A 16509-nucleotide genomic window follows, 5' to 3' on the forward strand; every position below is an offset into this window, starting at 1 on the left:
TGCAAGACACTTCCATGTAGCAACAAAGCAACAGCTCAAACAGCTAAATCATCTCATGAACAACAGATATCATTGTCTATTCGTCTGTCTTTCACATTATCCTTTAGTGTTTTATTTGTTCATGAAAATGTGAAACATTTCACCATAATTCCTGTTTTTAACAGTTACTTTTTATTGATTTTGTTTTGTTTCATCATGAACAAAGGGTAGTTGACAAATATTTTTCGACATAGTTTTTGTTGAGTAAATTAACACTGATTTGAAGCTCCTTGAGATCCTGATTCAGCACTCTGAATATTGCTTGTCAGACTGTTTATTGAATATTGCCCCAGCTGACACACCTGTAAAGCCATCCATTTAACCTTTTCCTGACAAGCAACCTCTTGCAGTCATATAAACCATGACTATCCTCTGTGAATGGCACAGGTGGAAGCAGCATGATATTGTTATTCTGCCACAAAACCACCTATGGCAGACACCCATCTTGTACCCAACTGTCTTCTACCAATATCTTTTAAACATGACCATGATCTGTCCTTAACCTCAAGTAGTTGCCTAAAATTTTCCTTACCCTAACCAAAGAGGTGATCATAGAATCAAATCAAATGAGTTATTGTTGGAAATCTTGTGTGGGTCATTTTGGAAAGGCAATGACAGGAGTGTGCTAGAAGGTCATTGAGGTATGACGACTTGTATTTTCCCTGTCAGCAATGCAAGCCTAAAGTTGCTGATCTTGTTCAATCTGTCTGTTCAACACTCCAGACCAGAGCAGCATATCTGCATGAACCCTTTGTACTTTGAATGTTCTTGTTGTTCATTCTGAAGAATCATTTATATTTCAGGCCAGTCTCCCTAAAAATACCATTCATACATGACAATACTGAAGCGCATGATTTACATCCTTGCATGACTTCAAAGATAATGTGACATGGTTGTTGCTACGCACAGACTTAAACATAGCATATTTCCCTTGTATCAAGATACTGCTGCTAAGTGTCTTGCCAGATGTTCATCTTTATGCATTCAGCATGCCTGCTGATTCTTTTGCATGCAGTTGAGAGGATCATATAAGGTTGCATGAATTCAAAGGAAATGTGACATGCTTGTTGCTTCACATAATTACTCATACCTAATAATTGCATAATAATCATATCTCCTATGAAAATCCATTTGTAGTAAGGTTCAGCAGCAGGGCATCTTGCCTGTGTCCATTGCAATTTACTCAGTTGAGGTCATGCATCATGTTCTCTCACCAGAACTTAATATTATCGTATATATTAAGTCAAGGAAATATTAGTCACATTTCCAGGTCTATATTTTTAATCTGGGGCTCTACTGGAATATCTTTGTATAATTTACGATTCAAAAAAACCTTATATATCTTATACTGACCCTTAACACAGCCTTGGAACAGATCATTTTAACTTCTGTCTCTTTTAGGGCCCCTTCCGATGAGCCCGTCTCTGATCTGATTGGCCAGCTTCCGGATGCTCGGGAGGCTACGTAAGCAAACCATGAAACAGATAATAGCAGGATTTCACTACTTTTTCTCATTCATTTTCTCATACTTGAAATGTCAACTTCTTGAATATACCCATACATGTTTGAACTGGAAGTTGATCCTAAATGTTAGAGTGGACAATGCAAACAGCACATGGAAAAACCTTATCAACAACCTTAGTAACCAAAGCTACAGAATGGATGGCCATGTATGGGCATGTGCGACGAGCTGACTTCAGCTTGTCGGCAAGGTAGAAGAAATGTTGCAAATGAAGCATTCACAGCAAGTTGAAGCCCTGGTTTTTGACTTGCAGGGAGCATTTCTACATATATCAACATCAAGTTTTGAAACTTTGACCATGTTTAACATAGATATCCAACAGATTGAGATTAGATTAGAGATGAACTAAACTGAATGTTGTTACAATAAATGGTTAAAATCTTGATTTGAGTGTTCTCACTGAGCAGTGACTATGCTTACAGTGTGAATCTGGATCAAGAGTTTGGAAAATGTGGATGTTCTGTCTATAACGTACAGCCTTTCATAACAGTAAGTATGTGAATATACTTCAAATATATTAACCTTTATGACACTTTCATGCAGTGGTGCTTTGAATAAACTGTCTTTGCATTTGATCAGAATTCCTCACAACAAACAGCTTGAAAGACAAGATGCATTTCATTGCAGGTGTGTGTGTACAGGTATTCCTCATGTTGTGGGGACATAAATCTGTTTACACAGTCATATTGTGGGGAGTCACTATCCTTGTGGAGACAAAAACCCCTTTAACGTAAATTATTAATTTTAGGGTGAAAATTTTGGGTTTATGGTTAAGTTAAGATAGGGGTTGGAGTTAACTCTCCAGGAAAAGAATGTAAGTCAATGTAATGTCCTCTGAAGTGACCAAAAACACGACTGTGTGTGTGTGTGAGCGTGCACGCGTGTTAAGAAAGAATACCTTCTTGTATCTGTCCTGGTGGTACTGGTGGTAAATATGGTTATCGCTGCACACAAACATGCGCACAGACACCGACAGTGGTGTGGAGCAGACAGGCAGGAGAGTCCTGCTGCTGCTGCTTTGCCTGGTTCTCACAGCCTGTCAATGGAAACCTGTGGAGGGGAAAATATTTGCCTTAGAGGCCTGGAAGACAGAGCGGCAGAACCTAACCAATTTCAGACCTGATCCAAGTCAAAACGGAAGAGACAGAGAGCAGCCACAGGGCAAATACCAGGCTGCCTGAGAAAGAAGGGGATATTTCTACCCAAACCTGACAAAACCTAACAGCAGTCAGTGGGCCAGGATAAGCTAAATTTCACACATAATTGCTTGGTTTGGGTTGGGCTCCAATACCTTGTTGAAAAATACTATTAGCAATTTAACAGTCAAAAAATGAGAAATCTAATGCTCAGGTTCAGCTCAAGTTTGATGCAAAGTCTTTTCAGGCCGGAGTCAGATGAGACTCATTTTTTCATCTGAAAAACTGTAGTTCTTAAGTATTTTAAGCTCCAGAACTTAACGTAGCATTTTATTAGTTTTTTGTCAGGTTTGTTTGTTCAGTCATGCACCCTTGATAATAAAAAACACAGAATTTTCCAACAATTTTCCAATAAAGAGAAAAGTATGCAGAGGGAGAAAAACAATCAAGTGAGTGACCAGATGATTTGCCATTCAAATATGAGGTTGGTTGCACAGACAGCCAATAATGAAAATCTCAGTGTCAGCTAATCTCAAAATCAAATGTTGAGAGTGATATATTCGCCAAAACACAGGAAATATTTAAATGTGCCACCCAAGAGTCCACAGTCCAGTTTGCTCAGTTAATTCACCACTCCAACCAACAGTAAAGTCTGCCAGTCAAATCTGAAACTTTCAGCATGTGCCAGTAGTTCAGGTCCAAGACGAAATGCGATACCGAGGTTGTAAAATAACTGGACTTAAGTATGGTGTGGAGGATTTTGAGAACAGGGGAAATCGTTAAGGTATTAATCGTGGAGGTGGTCTGTTTTAGCGTGACTCTGAATTTTGGGGTAATGGTTCAGAGCATGTAAAGAACACTTAAAGAATAGGAAGAGCGCCACAGAGGACTGCACACAGGCCTGCTTCAGACTACAAAGCCAGGCAGAGCTCTTAAATCATGTTAGTGAACTGGATCTAGAATATTTTTATACTTCTTCTGAAATTACAACTAAGTCCAGGGTTTCTGCCAGTGTATTGCAAGCCCGGGTTGACCCCCACCAGGCCTAAGCATCAAGGAATTTTTTAAATGTATTTTAAGATGTTTTCTTAACTAAAATGTGTTATACAAGTAGCATTAGCTCAGTGTGTAGTGTGCAGTCGAGAGAGAGAGAACACGTGTGTGACAGTGAGGCTGCAGAGAGTATGAAGTTAACAGTATGACTGTGAACAGTGCAGTGTGTGTACAGTTTAGGCTATTTGTCGGTGAATACATGCTACAACTCCGCAAGTTCCTGTGTCTTGTTTGCCACCTAGTAAGGATGCCATGGTAAGGAAATTTTCGGATCAATTAATAAACGTGACAACATTGGTGTTACTGGTTATACTAGACATTTTACAAGATAAGATATTCTTCGATGACGCCCAATATCTATAGAGCGCTTACTTTGATCTTAACATTAGATTTTTAGTTTAGATCTTCCCCATACTTAAGAGTCAGTGACGGCGGGCTTCAGTCTGCTGCCAGCCGGTCATCCTCCATGTGCAGTCGTGCTGCGGCACACACAGACGCGGGGACAAGCTAGAGGATGGGAGAGTTTCTTCCGAAAACAAGCACTGTGACCCGGGGAGACATTAGAGCAGCTCTTTGTGTTTACATCAGAGAGTAGTCACTCCACTACTCTGTGCTGCGACTCTGCTGCTGCTGCTGTGGACGGTCACAAAGCAGACACTTTCAGTTTATAATTGTAGCATCTGTCGTCTGTCTAAGTATTGATAATACACTTAGTATTTTACAATTTATTAGATAATTATTAGATAATTGTTATAATTATTAGTAGAGTATTTTTATTTGATGAACATAGGCGCTGATATGCGAAAATTAACTAAATGGTTTTTATTTCTGTAAAAAAAAAGCAAAACGACAGTGGGGGCCATAGGCAGGTAATGTAACAAGTAACAACAAGTAATGAACACTGTGTATCAACTGTAACACCTCTTGAGCTCTGTAGCTGTAGAGGCTTTACAGTTGGACTCTTCTAGACTCGATTTATGCACACTTGTCGTGATTGTGAAACATCAATGAAAAAAGTGAGAGCTTTTGATTCTGAAGAAATGACACCAACACCTATTGCTGAATGTTTCTTTATTTCGAACACATTCTTAGAGTAGCATCATCTTTGTGGTTTAAGACTTTGGTTGTGGTTTAAGACTCAGCTTTAGACTGCTCTGAACACCCAGAAGGCAGGGCAGAGCGGATCGTCCACTAATCGGAAGATCGGCGGTTCAATTCCCAGCTCCTCCAGTCCACATGTTGATATGTCCTTGGGCAAGATACTGAACCCCAAATCGCTGTCGCTTTGGTCGCTGGTGTTGCTTACTTCACGTTTCTCACTCTGGAGCTGCCAATAATCAGAGTTGGTTTCTCAGTGAATGTGTCACTGAGTGGGGAGAACCTGTTAGAAACGTGAACTGGTGGGTGGTGAACCATGGGCTTCTGCTTAGGGCTATGCTTCCTTCAGACAGTCACCCAGCCACCCTAGCTTTCCAGCTGCTCAGGAACTACCGGGGGATATTATTCAGTATGTATTATATGTTATATCTCAGTGGGTTTTATCTTCAATCTTGTGTTATGCATTCTATGTATTCTAGTTTCACTGTATTTTATTAGGGCCTGAGCATGAAAGTGCCAGGGGCCCAATGGTATTGCGAGAAATCTATCGTTTTTGTAGAGATTATTAGGGGCCTTTATTTGAGGCCTTTAGGATGCATGAGAACTCACAAAACTTTGCATCTATGTTTGAACAAGTAAGTATTACGATTATTATCACAATTGGGCTTGGGCGTGGCACTTCAGCTCATTAGCACCTCTTAATTACTTTTAGAATTTTTGAGGTGCTAGGGGTGCTCAAAAACTCAAGGTCTCGAGTTTGGGTGTGGCAAATTCAAAGCCCCCACCTTTAAATTTGATGTTGATGTATGAAATTTGGTGATTATGATGTACCACCTCCAGACTTTAAAAAAAAGCCTATTGGAGGTATTCCCTAAGTCCAACAGGAAGTCAGCTATTTTGAATCTACTTTGTAATGTTTTTTCAAAGTGAAGCCACTGGGCTCTTCTCATTTCTCTATTTCCTTCTGCCTGCAACCTAGAAATAGATCTCAGCGCATCATGATTAAGGATGTCTCAATTCCTAAAATGCATGTGGAGGAGAGAGGAGGCTTGCCAGAGGAGCTATGAGCACCCGTGACGTATAACAGAGGCGTGACACACAGTTGGAATATACAAACCATATGTAGTGCTTCACACCATTTGTAGTGCTTTACACAATAAAATATATAAAGTGTGTGTATGTGCGTGTGCGTGTTAAATAAAATAGGTATAACAATTCGTGACATTCGTACATTCTTGTCATATTATACCACGTTGTGATTTGAATTAAAAGTAAATATATAATTTGCCATGAACACAGTAATGCTCATCTGTCAGAATTCCACTCCCACTCCTTTGGAACCCTGGATTGTTGTCCGGGTTGACAAAGAAGTAAGAACTCCTCCCGTACTCCAGCACCAGGGTCTATCCAGCTGGGTAATACGCACCTTCAGTATTCACTAAAGTTGCCTGGGTCACAGCACAATTATAGCTGCAGTTTCAGTCAATGATAACATTGTCTCCTCCTTGGATAAAAAAACAATTTTGTGCTACTCTCTTCCTTGACCTCTCAAAATCGTTTGATACCGCTGATCATAAAATCCTACTTCATAAACTACAGTCTATAGGTTTAGATGAAGCCATGCTTAATTGGTTCTACTCTTACCTTACAGAGAGAACTCAGACTGTTGTTACTGATGGTACTCAGTCAAACCCTCTTACCATCAGAAATGAGTTGCCACAGGGGTCTATTCTTTGTCCATTGCTGTTTACATTATGTATAAATAACATAATTCTCCCTAATCAATACTTCAGTGTCATTTTTTGCAGAAGATACAATGTTACAGACGGGTGACAAATTAAAGGAAAAACTGGTACAATGCCTGAATGCTTGACCCCTACAGTGACCCTTAGATGGAAGGGTCACTACAAATCAATACAAAGTTGTTCTGAGTGATCACCTTTATCCTATGATGAAACATTTCTATCCTGTTGGGAGTGGTCTCCTCCAAGATGACAGTGCCCCAATTCATAGGGCAAGAGAGGTCCCTGAATGGTTTGATGAGTATGAAAATGATGTGAATCATTTCACAGTCACCAGATCTCAACCCAGTTGAACACCTAAGGGAGATTTTGGACTGAAATGTTAGACAGCACTCTCTACCACCATCATCAAAACACCATATGAAGGAATATCTCTTTGAAAAATGGTGTTTATCCCCCCAGAAGAGTTCCAGAGACTTGTAGAATCAATGCCAAGGTTGAGGAACACCATTCTTCAAAAAGATATTCCCTCATATGGTGTTTTGATGCCCCTGACAACATAACAGAGCCACCAGATCTCCTCACTGTAGGGGTCAAGCATTCAGACCTGTACCAGATTTTCCTTTAATTTGTCACCCATCTCTTTATAGCCCAGGCTGCACCCCAGCCCAGGCCCTGACTCGTCTTCAGTCTGCCTTTGATGCTTTTCAATTTATCACTCCTTAATCACAGACTAGTTTTAAATGCAGAAAAGACCAAGTACATGGTATTCTCCACCTCCACAAGTGACTCTGACTATCCTGCCATTACAACTTTAAATGGCACCCATATCACTCTTGCTGAGTCATACAAATACTTAGGAATTTGGCTTGACAGCAGACTATCATTCAAGATTCATATTCAACATTTGACAGAAATTAAAAATCAAACTAGGCTTCTTGCATAGAATCAAATGATGTCTGTCTACTTCCAACCATAAAACTATTGTGCAGTCAACCCTTATGTCTGTCCTTGACTATAGAGATATTCTGAATTGCCATGCTGCCCCATCTACACTTGAGCAGTTGAATGTGTGTATCAGTGCATCACGCTTAATAACTCATGACAAATTTGGTACTCATTATTGTTCTCTGTATCAGAAGGCTGGTTTGACTTCCTTACAGACAAGAAGAAATAACCACCTCATGTTATTTGTCTATAAAGCTCTACTGCTGAAGCTTCCAAACTACTTCATATCTCTTCTCTCATTTAAATCTAGAAACTACAGTACATGATCCAGTTACTACTTAACCTTAGATATCCCTCATGTTCGCACTAATGTTGGCATAACTGGTTCCAGGTACTATGCACCTTTTAAATGGAATGAACTGCAAACTACCCTCAAACTTGAGTCTTTCATTTCTCTTGGAGATTTTAAAGCTTTATTATCTGATGTTTTTTATGAGTCTTGTGACAGTTATTAATTCCTTGTTTTTGTGTAGTTGTGTTGTTTCTGTCTGCTGATTGTGTTCTTGTCTTATGAATGTTTCTTGTTCTCAGGCCTCTCTTAGAAAAGAGGTCTTAATCTCAATGAGATTGCCTGATTAAATAAAGATTAAATAAAATAAAATAAAAACTGCACTTGGTGCATGTAATTTCTTTTGTTGTAAAGCACTTTGAGCTGAATTTTATTGTATGAAAGGTGCTATACAAATAAAGTTATTATTGTTAATAATAACAATAATAATAACAACAACAACAACAACAATAATAATAATAATAATGATAATAATAATAGTGTAAACTGATTTTACAACAGCACGTGCTTCCAGGTCTTGGAGAGTACAACTGCATATGCAAAAAAGTTATACACTACAATTTTGAAAATGAAAAAAATTAGCCACTACTAATTTTGACAAAGAAAAATAATGAACAGGTAAAAATTCTGATATTTTTCAATGTGGCATCAATTGAGAAAGAACTCACTGTAAGTCTGACAATGTTATAGGAGTGCAATGCTCAGTGCTCTTTTAACCAAACCCTAAGAGTTGGAAGATCAGGAAACAATCATATGAGTCATGTTTGGAAATGGTCATTCTGGAAGGAACAGACATTTAGTATTAGTAGTAGTAATTTATTACAACTTGTAGTGTTTGATATAGAGCTAGATAAATTATATCACCATCCTAATACCCTGCCACAAGTCAAGTGGGTCCTTGGCTTGTACTTAATTAATGGACCATAAATGTTAATATAGTTCAATCCTCCTGGCTGTGACCGTGAGTAAGGGTCTGTCACAGTTGTCCTCTTGTAATTCAAAGATCCATGGAGACTTTCATAGTCCATCCAGCAAACCTCTTGTTTACACTGCCTGTTAGGGACCAAACAGCAAGGCACAGGAAGAAAGAAGAAAAAGAAAAAAGTTATTTCAATAGACTACAGTAAACAGTTAAATTACTTTGATGTACTGGCCTATTACAAAATATATCCAAGATTTGGTAATGTATATCATACATATATGTAATAAACAACACCCTTTTAAACAATGTTGGAATTTAAAAAAAAAACTTTATTTTTCAAAAAGCCATAACAAATTCATAACTGTTTTCGATTCATAAACACAATAACACTTGAATCAACAACAGCAACAGCATGTGCATGGAGCACTGATGGTCATATCCCAGTGTCAGGATGTAGGGGTACGGCCTCAACACCTCAGCCTGCTGGAGGTATTCCACCATATTTGTTCCAACCAAAGAAAGAAAGAAAGCAAGAAAGAGAGAAATAAAAGGTTATGTTGAAAAGCAGAGAGTAAGCAGGATAATGGAATACCAAGTTGGGGTGTAACAATATCAATACTGAATAAAAAAGAAAGCGAAATCTAGTTAGAGAACTGTCCTCTTTCATTAAAATCAGTGGTATGGCAACATTTTGCTTTCCCCATTTCATATAAGGCTAAAAATGTGCATGTTGTTGACAAAAACGTGTGCCATCTGTGCCACTCAGCACTATAAACAGTTAACTAGCCAACATATTTGGAGCACCAGTTTTCCACAAAGTATTAAAGAGCTGTCACATGTTTAACCAAACCTGCAGCCCCTGTTCTGAATCTGATTATCTACACTGTTTTGTGACTGTCAATTCATGCGCAGCTTTTAGATTATGGCTTGGAGGAGTGAGGTGTAAATGCACACAGTGCAATGTGAACAGATCTGCCTCACCACATCTGGAGGTGATCTGGCTCACACTGACTCAAAGTCAGTCACACTCAGCCAGGTGTATATGCAATTTGAACAGCTAAGTCATATTTTCATCAGGAGAGGCAAGTGAATGAAGCAAAAAGAATTATTATTGTCACAAACTAGTTCAGTGCACATGACAATGAGGGGAGACAAGTCAAGTTAAAGTGCCAATTATTTGTTTTATTGGAAAATAAAGCAACTTAACTATCTACAAAAGGCATGAGGTGTGGAGAGTAACTGCATCAGTAGTGAATGGAATGTGTGTATGAGTGAGGTGTGTGTATGCTACTGTTGAACACAGGAGGAAAAAAATGCCAAACCAAACCCAAAACCAGGAGATGTGGAGCCTAGGAGAGAGAGATAGAGAGAGAGAGAGAGAGAGAGAGAGAGAGAGAGAGAGAGAGAGAGACACTGAGATCAGACTGGTATTTATAGCCTTGGTGGAGCCCTACCCAAGTGTCACTACATTACATTAACGACCCACCTTGACTTCTACCTCCTGCAGGAAGTGGCCAATCAAACCACTGCAGGCAGAAAGGGAGGCGGTCGTAACAATTATACAGATAATATTGATGATTAAGTCTTGTCAAAAGTCTTTGGTGCTTAGACTCTGCAGGGATAAATCAAGGGACATCAGTCCTGAGCAGCAGCAAGATAAATCCAACCATAGAGTCCAGACACTGGTGTTGGTGGTGGCTGATGACTTCTGCTGAGACTGATAGGGCTGATGAGGTTGATAAAGTGATGCACTGCTGAATCTGCGAATGGGTGGTGATGGGGAGGTGGTGGAGTGCGCAAAACAGCACCATAAAAGCACTAAGGCAGAGAGGGAGAAAACATTTAAAAAGGCAGCCACAATATGATAGGCTGACAATGAAAGTGTGCTACTGTGCTATTGGTTAGATGTGACCAGCTGATAGGAACAGCTAACGTCTCACTTGACACCCCAGGCAACGACAACAAGTTATGAGTGACCATGCATGAGGAATAGGAATGACAGAGGTTTGAGAAGTAAAACTACAGACCTGAGCATGCAAAAGATAGTCTTCCTCACTGAACTTTCGCTAAAGCTCCATTTCAATCAGGAGAGACAAGTGAATGAGGCAAAAAGAATTGTTTATTATACAGATGATATTGATGATCATATAAAAAGTCTTTGGTGCTTAGACTCTACAGGGACATTTTGAATCGAGGGATATCAGTCCTGAGCAGCAGCAAGATAAATCCCCCTAAATATGGGGTGCAAGCTCCAGAGAAAACACAGCCTAATATTCTCCAACAAAGAATGTTTACTTACCAAGGAGGGATGAAATCATAAAAAGCTGCATAATCTGCTAAGGGATAAACCGTAATGATGAGCATGACACAGTTTTTTTTTTTTTTTTTTTTTAAAGCTGATTAGAATCAACAGTGTACCATAAATGAATAGAAAGAAACAAAACCAACCGGCAATGACAAGGACAGCACTGACCTGGACAGCCACACATTTCTGGGCTTAGCTCGCAATGGCTAGAGATCGGCAGTGACCTGCTTGCAATATGTAGGCTTTAGTGAGCAATGTTTACCTCATATTGTCTTATGTTACACCTTGAACATAGACTTACCATTATACCGTCATGCTTTGTGCAATTCACTATTTTCCAGTGCAATATTTTAGAACAATGCTACACACTATGTGAGTATTACCACTGCAGGTCAAATCTGAGTATGACATAGGTGCATATACAGTAAATAATTCTCACTCTTTTCTTCTAGTTTGAACTGCTGAGATGAGTGAATTTCCCCTGTGGGCATTAATAAAGGTTCGTTCATTCATAATAAGACACTGAAGACCTGAAATTCGGCACTGATTGACCTGGCCAAAAGAGGTCAGCAGTGACCTGAAAATTAGTAGTTAGAAAGAGTCGCTCAATATAGATAACACTGCCTAATATTTTCCCCAAGCTTACTTACCAAGCAGGAATAAAACAGGTCTCAATTAATCATTTGGCATAGTCTACTAAGAGATGAAACATAAAAAAATAGTGTGACAGGACAGCTAACAATTTGAGCTTAGCCAGCAATGGCTAATGGACAGTAACAACCTTGACAGCTAACAATTTGAGCTTAGCCAGTGTAAACAAAAGTTAAAACAAAAAGGCACTTTATGATCCTTGGTTGGAAATACACTCTCTGAGCTTCCTCATTACCTGCCCCGACCATATCTGTTACACCAGCAATGGCAAATGGTTAGCAATGACCTGCTCACTTACCAAGTTTGAATAAAACAGGTCTCAATTAATATATATTAATATTATAATATAATATTCAATTTATATGTGTATATATATATATATATATATATATATATATATATATATATATATATATATATATATATATATATGACTTGAATTTACTTACCAAGCAGGAAAGAAACAGGTCACAAATTAATCATACAAAAACGACATAATCTAAGAGACTGAACGAAATAATGAGCATGACTACTCTTTTTTTGAGTTTACATTATATGCATGAAAAGTAAAAAGTGTACCATAAATGAAAAAACAGAGACAAAACACAGCTAATGTTCAGAGTTTAAGTTAGACATAGAGACCACAAGGGAAGCTGAGCACTTAGAGTCATTGCCATTCCCTCCACAGAATGTTCTAAAATACTCTATGACCCTTAGAATATAGTAAATATATATGACAGGTGGCTCTGCCACCCATCCATCAGCCGGGAACTTAGCTAGCACAACCTGCTTGCAATGTCTGGGCCTTAGCCAGCAATGCTAGTGATCAGGAATGATATATATTATAGTAATTATTAGGCTGGGCAGTAGTCCACATTGATGAAAAGAGCTCAGCAGTGACCAGAAATTAATAATTAGAGAGTGCAGCTAAATAATAGGTGAGACAAAACATGAAACCACCGACCAATCTCTACCATTCCTGTCTTGACCAGGTTTAGGAAAAGCAGATTTTATCCAAAACATCGTCCTCAGCCACCTTCCAGAACAATAGGTAGCAATCTAATAGCAATAGCAATCTATTAAACCTACTCATAATTCTGAGCATCCCATAGCAAATATTAACACAAAATGCCTACAACTTGGGTTCATTAATATTAGATCACTCACTAACAAAGATCTACTGATTAACAACATAATTAAAGAACATAATATTGACATTATGGGATTATGTGAAACCTGGCTAAAGCCATTAATTGAAGCTTCCCCTTCATATTTTACCAATTTTCATGTTGCTTGGTCATCTAAGAAAGGCAGGGGCGTCGGCCTAATCTTTAACTCTCTTCCTATGAGATACTCACTATGCATCCCTTCACCCCGTTCGCATGGCTCCTAACTATTTTGGTACTCTCCCTTTCTACTTAATCATCCTTTATCACCCTCTTGGGCCCTATTCATCTTTTTTAGAAGAATTCTCCAGTTTCCTTTCTGACCATGTAACTCATACAGATAATATCCTAATCATTGGTGATTTTAATATTCATTTAAACTGTAGAGTTGATCCACTTAGCAACGCTTTTATGTCATCCATTGACACTTTTGGCTTTACTCAGCTGGTTCATGAACAAACTCATTCAAACAGCAATACTCTTGATCTGGTACTCATGCGTGGTATTATCATTTCAGACCTAGAAGTACTGCCATATCCATTGGCACTATCAGACCATTTTCTTAAGTTTCAAGTTGTTCTGCCTTGTCGGCATTCAACTCCAGTTGATACCTACAGCATGTGCCGAATTGATTCTTCCACAATCACACACACTGAGAAGGTCAGTGTGTGTGATTGTGGAAAAAACTCTTGCCTTTCTACCAGAACGACTTGAATCTCTTGATGAGTTCACGGATAAAGTTAACTCCATTCTTCGTGACTCGCTTAACTCTGTTGCACCGTTACTCACTAAGACCCACCATCTTAAAAAAACGTCCCCCTAGTCCAATGATGAAACTCGTGCACAAAAACCGGTGTGTAGAAAGCTCGAACGCAAATGGCGTTCATCCAAACTTGAGGTTTTTCGTCTAGCTTAGAGTGATAGCTTAATGAAATACAAACGTATGCTCTCTGTCTACTTCTCAGATCTCATCTCACACTAACAAAGATAACCCGAAGTTTCTTTTTGACACAGTCACAAAACTCGCAAACCCTTCCCTTTAGTGAGTTTCACTGCAACTAAATTTCTTAATTTCTTCAATCACAAACTTGACTGTATTAGAGATGAGATTAGCAACTCTCTACCCACCGGGGGTGTTATTCCCCCTTCAAATTGTATATTGGGTGCATTGGAGGACCACCCCTGTGCTGTCACAATTTGAGGCTCTCCTTGGACACCTTCTCTAGGTTGGTGCTTTCCTCCAAATCCACAACCTGCCTATCTGACCCTATTTCAGCTAAATTGGTTAAGGAACTTCTCCCAATAATTGGCCCTTCGCTACTCAACATTATTAACACCTCTCTCTCCTCTGGTATTGTGCCCTACTCCTTTAAATCTACCGTTATTAAACCACAACTCAAAAAATCTACCCTTGATCCTGATATTATCAGTAACTTCATACCGATCTCCAATCTCCCCTTCCTCTCTAAAGAATTGTTTCCACTCAACTAACTGACTACCTCTCATCCAACAGTCTACTCGAACCATTTCAGTCTGGCTTTAGATCGTTCCATAGCACTGAGACTGCTCTCGCAAAAGTGGTAAATGACCTACTCCTTGTCTCAGATTTGGACTGCCCTTCTGTTCTTATCTTACTTGATTTAAGTGCAGCATTTGATACCGTCAATCGTAATATTCTTTTAAATCGCCTAGCTAGCTACATTGGTATATGTGGTATCAAATTTCACTGTTACGCAGATGACACCCAGATTTATATACCAAATTGCAAACCTTGAATTATGCCTTGTCGCTGTTACAAACTGGATGTCACAAAACTTGTTGCGACTAAATGCCACTAAAACTGAGATGCAAGTTGTTGGCCCAAAATTCCAACTTCTTACAGACCTCACTTTAAACTTTGGGGACTGCATAATTAAACAGAGCTCCACAGTTAAAAACCTTGGTGTTATTTTTGACTCGGCTCTCTCATTGGATGTACACATTAGGGAAATCCCCAAGATTGCATTTTTCCATCTTCGCAATATCTCAAAAATCTGCTCTCTGCTTAGTATGGTGGATGCTGAAATTCTAGTACATGCCTTTGTTTCTTCACTACTGGATTACTGTAATGTCCTATTTTCTGGTATACTTAGCTGCAGTATTAAAAAATTACAACTTGTGCAAAATGCTGCCGCCAGAATACTAACTAGAACTAGAAAATTTGACCATATTACTCCAGTCCTAATCACCCTTCACTGGCTCCCAATCCAAGCCAGATCTGACTTAAAGGTGCTTCTCTTAGCTTATAAATCACTACATGGGCTTGCACCATCATATCTTTCTGACTTCATCACCCCTTATACTCCCCCTCGTGCACTCTGATCATATGATGCTGGATATCTTGCTGGATAACTGTTCCTAGAATCAAGAAAAAATCAGTAGTCAGTCGAACATTCTCCTACCGAGCTCCCTATCTCTGGAACCAGCTACCTCTTATAATCAGGGAAGCTACTTCTGCTGAAATCTTTGAATCTAGACTCAAAACATACTTACTCTTGCAATCATATGACCTGCTTTAACACCACTGACGTGGGTTTGATATAGTCTTTTCCCTTACCCCAGTGAGGCTGTAGAACAGCTACACTGTCTCAATAATATCTCCATTCCTGCTATCAGTTCTAGGTATATGATAATATGCGCGTGTCACACGATGAGCTACCTCAGATGGTTCACTATGTTTTGGACCACTTTTAAATTTTCCATAATTTATCTTTTTTTGTGTCATAACTCCTCGATTCTTTTAATATTGTTTGATTGTTTTAACATTGTTATACTACTGTAAAGTGTATTGAGACACCCTGGTGTGATTTTGCACTTTAAATAAATAAACTTTAACTTTACTTGAACTTTTATTGGCTCCCATGATTGTAAATGCAACATTTCGGTCAGATAGACCTCATCAGTTATTAACCACTTTTCCACTCGTTGGCTTGGTAGCAGGAACAGTCTGGCATTACTTTTAATTTTTTTTTATGTGACATATTCATAATGGTTTCTTCATCATCCAACTAAATAGCAAAAATACTCACTCTATACTTAAGTCTTATATAGTAATTCTTACTTGTATTTTAAGCCTTAGCCTTCTTATAATATGTGGAAATTATTTCCAGTGTTCCTATATCTGATTCTATTGTATGATTACAGGCTCATTTACATTTCACTTTGTGGAATATGACTTTTTGCTGTCTCTTAAACAGATGTTTTCTGCAGGTACTTTGTAACACCGTTTCAACTCACACTGTATGAAGTACTTCATTCATGGCTCTAATGATGTTGCTCATAATTAATAACCCCGCCTCTTTCACATGAACGTGCTTGTAGCTGGATAGGAAAACCCAGAGCTGACTGAGCTGGTTGATAAATAGCTTCATAGTACTGGTTATCCGGACAGCCAATGTTAGGCTCAGTGAAGCCAGATAACAAAAAGATTTCCTGGGTATGTTGAACTTCGTAGTACAGGCCTCTGGTGGTGTAATTCAACATTGAGGCCCTCTAGCCTCGTTAATCAGCCTTGGTAACACTTACAACTAATATGAGAT

General features: G+C 38.9%; 2 long non-coding RNA genes across 2 annotated transcripts; one reads left to right on the plus strand and one right to left on the minus strand.

Moving 5' to 3' along the window:
• The first annotated feature begins 2460 nt into the window (after positions 1-2460).
• LOC122989647 lies at positions 2461-8129 on the plus strand. The gene is made up of 3 exons (XR_006405125.1): positions 2461-2471; positions 3046-3049; positions 8047-8129. It is a non-coding gene; the product is annotated as an uncharacterized LOC122989647 (long non-coding RNA).
• A 1030-nt stretch (positions 8130-9159) lies between these two features.
• Positions 9160-12021, minus strand: LOC122989228. The gene is made up of 3 exons (XR_006404986.1): positions 10837-12021; positions 10296-10627; positions 9160-10158 (listed from the first exon to the last, which is right to left on the minus strand). It is a non-coding gene; the product is annotated as an uncharacterized LOC122989228 (long non-coding RNA).
• Between the last annotated feature and the right edge of the window lie 4488 nt (positions 12022-16509).

This window comes from Thunnus albacares, chromosome 9 (assembly GCF_914725855.1).
Source record: "Thunnus albacares chromosome 9, fThuAlb1.1, whole genome shotgun sequence".
NCBI lineage: Eukaryota > Metazoa > Chordata > Actinopteri > Scombriformes > Scombridae > Thunnus > Thunnus albacares.